Source organism: Hemitrygon akajei, chromosome 6, assembly GCF_048418815.1.
Source record: "Hemitrygon akajei chromosome 6, sHemAka1.3, whole genome shotgun sequence".
Classification (NCBI taxonomy): Eukaryota; Metazoa; Chordata; class Chondrichthyes; order Myliobatiformes; family Dasyatidae; genus Hemitrygon; species Hemitrygon akajei.
Window position 1 is genome coordinate 45,362,380 of NC_133129.1, and position 6,027 is coordinate 45,368,406.

The 6,027-nt window shown below is 38.6% G+C and overlaps 1 protein-coding gene across 1 annotated transcript in view; it reads left to right on the forward strand.

Annotated features, from left to right (window-relative positions):
• The window catches only part of LOC140729027 (soluble lamin-associated protein of 75 kDa-like), a 111,675-nt gene that overhangs the window by 105,265 nt on the left and 383 nt on the right, over positions 1 to 6,027 (forward strand). The gene's annotated exons all lie outside the window — the stretch shown is intronic.

Sequence of the window (6,027 nt, forward strand, 5' to 3'; positions counted from 1 at the left end):
CTTCTCCATTTTGTAAATGTCCATTGTAATTTCCATCCATGTTTTTAAAGTTGGGCTCTCCTGTGATAACCATTTCCTAGTAAGAGTCTTTTGACCAGCCACCAACAGTATATTCATTAAATATTTATCTCTTTTCAACCATTCTTGAGGTATATATCCAAAATATATGGTCTTACTCTGTAAGGGTATTTCATATTTAAAGATATCTTGTAGGGCATTGTGTATCCCCCTCCAATAGTTTTTGATAACAGGGCAGTCCCAAAAAATATGATGATTTGCATTTTCATTTCCACAATTTCTCCAGCAAACAGGGAGGTTACTATCATAATGGGATTTCTGAGAGGGTGTAATGAAATATCTTATCAAGTTTTTCCATCCAAACTCCCTCCATTTCTGTGAACTGGTACACTTCCATTGATATCTCCATATTGTTGTCCATTCTTCCTCAGATATAATTATCCCTCCTTCCTTCTCCCATTTTGTTTTAATGTATGTAGTTGAATGTGTTTTAAGATTTGACAACCCCTTATACATGCTTGAAATGATTCTACTACCATTATCTGAATTATATGCTTTTCTAAAGAGCTCTATCAAGCATGTACTTGCTGGTTACATTTTTAAGTGTCTTATTAACATATTGTGGCATCTGTAAATACCGATAGAAATCATATTTTTCTAATAAGTGTTTCTCTTTAAGCATTTCAAAACTGAACAGTGTTCCTTCTTTCATTATGTTGCAAAGAACTGTTATTCCTTTAGCTGTCCAGTCCTTAAATCTAGCATCCAATTTATTTGGTGTAAAATCAGAGTCATATGCACACCATTTAAGAATTGCAATATCTCCCTCTAGATTATATTCTTTTATAGTAGTTTTCCATATTTTAAGAGTCAATTTCACCCATGGGTTATCAATAGTATTTATGTACCTTTGCAGGTTGTTATCAGCCAAAATTGCTTGTATGGGGATGGGAAGTACCCACTCCTCAATGTTTTTCCATTGAGCGTCATATGATGGGTTGCACCAACGTATCACAGCTCTCAACTGTGCTGCAAAATAATAATCTCTAAGAGAAGGCAAGCCCCATCCCCCCTTTTCCTTTGCTAATTGCAAAGTTTTGAGATGAACTCTAGGCCTTTTACCCTGCCAAATATACCTTGATAGCATCTTGTTCCATTCATTGAATTGACTTTGATTAATCTCTATTGGTAGGGTCTGAAAGAGATATAACAGTCTGGGCAGTATATTCATTTTAATAGACTCAATCCTTGAACTGAGACTGAAAAAAGGAATCAGGTTCCATCTTGCCACATCTTCCTTATATTTTTTTATATAAAGGCTGATAATTACATTCTGATAATTTTGCCAAATCTTTTGGCATAATGATGCCCAAATATTTGAAAGACTCTGTGTGCCATGCCCAGGGGTATCGACTTTAAATTTCTCTTGGTGGGCTATAGTAATGCGTTTTATCTATGTTGATCTTGTATCCTGATAATTGACCATATTGTTCAAAGTTTTGCATCAATTTAGGTAAAGAGTATGTTGGTTGCCCTAGATAGATCAAAATGTCATCTGCATAACAAGCCAATTTATGCTCTGTCCCTTTAATAGTAATTCCCCTGATATCTTCATTTTGTCTGATGTATTGAGCTAATGGTTCCAGATATAACGCGAAGAGTGGCGGTGACCATGCACAACTCTGTCTCATGCCCCTTTCTAGGGTAAGACTATTTGATAAATACCCATTGATTTTAATCCTAGCAGTAGGATTGTCATATAGTGTCTGTATAGTTTTAATAATTGTGTCTTGGAAACCAAATCTATGTAAAACTCTGTAAAGAAAATTCCAATTAACTGAATCAAATGCTTTTTCAGCGTCCATGCTTATCACTATTGCTTCGATTTTATTTTTTTGTATATGATCCATAATGTGAAGTGTCCTTCGTATATTGTCTTGTGTCTGGCGTTGTCGTATAAAACCTGTCTGATCATTATGTATCAGTATGGGCAGGAACCCCTGTGATCGTTTGGCCATGATAGAGGTAAATAATCTATAATCTACATTAAGAACGGATATTGGTCTAAATGAACCGCATTCCATTTTATCCTTGCCTTCTTTCGGTATAGCTGAGATTATCGTTTCCTTCCAACTGGGTGGCATTTGTGCCTTTTTTTTAGAGCCCTGTTTAGTATGGGGAGTAAAACAGGAATTAACTCATTTTTAAATTCTGTGTACCACTCTGCCGTATACACATCTGATCCTGGTGACTTGCTTAATTTAAGCCTACTAATTGCAGCTTTTAATTCAACTTCAGTTATAGGTCAAAATCAACAGATAAATATATAGGTGCAGGGTCACTTACATCTATTGTCCCAATTCCACAGGTGTTTATTTTGTCTTGTCTTTTCCAAATGTTATGAAATAGTCTATTCTTGTATATACAGAATGGGGAGCAGAATAATGAGTGTAATCCCTTCTGTCAGGGAAAAGGTCCCTCCATATATCAATTAAACCAACATCCTCAAAAAGTGTATTAACTTTCTTATGTAAAGATTTTGTTTCATAGGTTTTTCTATTGGAAGAGTCTAAGTTTGGTTGTAATTGTAAATTTAAGTCTCCCCCACATATCAGGAGACCTTCTGTTTCCGTTACCATAATATCAGTAATTTTCTGAAAGAAACCAATATCACTTCCCGGGGGTGCGTATATATTCAATAGAGTAACTGAATTGCCGTCTATATTCCCCCTTACCAGAATATATCTGCCCTCTTTATCTCCCATTTCAAATACTTTTTCAAATTTAGCTTACTTGAGATAAGAATAGCAACTCCTCTCCTATGTCCTGATTTGTTTGAGGAAAAAAACAGATTAGTAAGCCCATTCTCTTTAGGTTTTTATGCTCATTATCACTTAAATGAGTTTCCTGTAAATATACTACATGGGCTTGTTCTTTTTTCATTTTGGATAAAATTCTCTTACATTTGATTGGATTTAATAGCCCATTGACATTAAAAGAAATGAATTTTACCTTGTCCTTAGCCATCTGTATTTATCTGTCAGTGTATCATTGAAATTAGAATAAAACTTAATCGATCTACTCCCTGAACAAATAAGAACCAAGAAACGCAAATAACAACAAAAATGGCAACGAACGTGTGATTCCAAGGCTGAGGTCTCTAGTAGATGACCCTGCGTTGAGCTAGAGGAAATGTCTAGCTGTGGGGGATAACCCCTCCTACTTGTGAGTTGAGGGCCCCCATTGCAGTATTCATAAAAGTCAGTGAACAAATCCATTACAGAGAAAAGATTTCCCTGTGTACTCCTATATATACATATATACACACACACATATTACATATATATATATTCTCATTTTGATGGGGAATAAGGAGTAAGTGTGCGAATAAAGAATAACAACTAAGTAATATAAAATCCACATTATAATAAGTATTTTTCAAGATAGGTATATCACTGTCTACTTTTGCTTCCGTTTAGCTTCTCAACATTTTAAAAGTTAGCCAAACCTTATGCTCTTCTGAAGGGGTGAGGACTCTTTGGGAAACTCCCGGTCTCTTCCTGAAATATTTCTCTCGGTCTCCTCCTGTCTCCTGCCTTCACGATTCTCGCACTATTTCCCAAGCAGAGTGGGATAATTCCTCAGCCAATCTTTCCCTCGTTTTGGTCACACTGACGGGCAACCCTCTGGCCTTCTTGTCTGTAGTCGCCTCTTCCACTGTCTGGTACAACTGCGTCGCGTTGTCATAAAACACTCGAAGTTTAGCAGGGTACGGAGTTTATAATCTAATTTTTTTGCTTTAGTACTTAAGTACAGTGTATTCTTTGCGTTTCTGCAGGACCGCGGGTTATTGAGCGTGGCTTTCTATCCCGGGTAGGTTTCGGGATGAGCGCACGATGGGCTCTTTTGACTTCCAGCTCCATAGCCGAGGGAAGATCCAGCGCGTCCTGCAGTAACTTTCCGACAAACTCCGTCATAGACAAGCCCTCCGCTCCTTGGGGAACGTTGTAGATTCTGATATTTTTCCGCCGTGATCTTCCCTCCAGGTCAGGCAGTTTACCTTCTTGGTGATGTGTTACGAACCCCGTAACTGGGTATCTTACCAGCAAAGATAGGAGTATCCGTTGGAGTCTGGTGATACTATTTTTAACAGTATTTATTAGTAAAAAGACACAAACATAATATCAATGCAAATATACAGATAATATACGTCATCAATACTAAACCTAAAATTGCGGGTATAATAATAATCAATAAGAAATAAGCTCTATCGTTGTCTAGGGGATAATGAATTGTCCGATGGAAATATAAAGTTCAGTTCAGTTCATGCGGGCTGCGGTAGTTGTTGGTTGCTGTGTAGCAATTGTTGGGGAGAGAGAGAGAGAGAGAGAGAGAGAAACAGCTATTGACTTGCCGACTTTCCTTTTACGATCTTGCTCCGTCAATGCGTTGTTGTTGTGGCCATTCACGTATGACCCCTCCGTCCTTTAGCTAGACTGTTCTTCCGTGGCGGACTCGTCACCCAGGCAAGGGTGGACACACACACAAGCCCCCACCGGTCTCATAGCGTCTCTCCTGGTGTGTCTGAGGGGTGTTCCCCAGACCTTACTTTTATCCCCACTCACGGGGTCTCAGGTGTCAATCAGGTTGGGATGATGCAACCCATCAACCAGACCACTCTGGTTGCCCCGAGGGGTTTCAATGAATAGAACAGTACTCAATACACAATCCTTCTCCAAGAGACAATAGCAGTAATCAGTGGTTCCGTTCTGCTTTTCTTAGGAGACATTCCACTTTTGTGTATCTCTGCATTGTCCCTCTCATTTCCTTGGTATCAGACTCGAAATAGTAGCGATTTTGCGATTCTCAAAAAGGGGGGGGCGACTTTGCACCCTTCTGCCCATCAGAGTTGCTCCTCATTTGTAACAGATGTAATATTTTTATTGTCTTACTCAGTATCTGTTCCACGTTTTGAACGTGATCTTCCACCTTCTCAATTCGAGTCTCTGTCACCACTATTTTTTGATTGACGCTGGTGAGCTCTGACTTAATATCGCGGAGCTGCTGTTTTATATCTTTCTGGAACTCCATTCTTTCAGGATTTCAAAGATATTCGCCACTTTGCCTGAACGAGGCCCAGCGTCCACCTTGCTAGCACGCGGTCGGGTAGGAGAGCCGCTCGCTGCACTCCTCTCGGACGCAGGCTCCGCAGTGTCGCTTTTTTAATTTCCATTCCTTTTCCCCATTCTTGCCCCTCTTTTCAGTTCAAATATTTTTTGAAAAATATTGTATTTGATGGGTTAACGGGGTTTAATACGCATTTTTCCGGAGGAGCTCGTGACTTAAGCTGCCATTCTCGACGATGACGTCACCAGCAAACCCGCCAACAATTTCTAACTAGCATCAGTGGCATGCACGTGTGGCTATTAGATACTACACCATGCTTCAAACAGTTTTTAAATAGTGTGTTGTATACCTTTGTGTTCAAAAAGCAGTGACTTTCGACACTGACAACTGGTGAGAAATAAGCAGTAAGACAATTCAGAACTGCTTTGCTCATGGTAGTTAAGATTTCAGGCTTGGTTAACTCCAGAAATGGCCAGGAGTGAAAATGAAATGATTCCACTACTTCAGGTTAAGAACTATGAAGACTTAATGTTATCGACAATCATTTTGAATGTTAAAATGAAAATGTAGATTTGGAAGATGCAATCATTGCATGAAAACAGCGTGTTATCTGCACTAGGTGTCTTGCACTGACTTTGTTCATTTACAGTGAAAAGGATGTGGCAGCATACACTGGATGAATTTCTCTGTCAATAACTATTTAGAAGTTAATATACAGTTTTATAATACTGTGGAAGTATTGATAGTGTTCTAATTTGTTTTGTGTTTCAAAGTTTATTTTTTATACCTTTAATTATTTCCATAAAAGCTACCTGGGGCAGCCACTTAGTTGGGCCAAAATGTATTGACCAGAATCCCCTGTATAAGCAAGTGTAGCAAAAG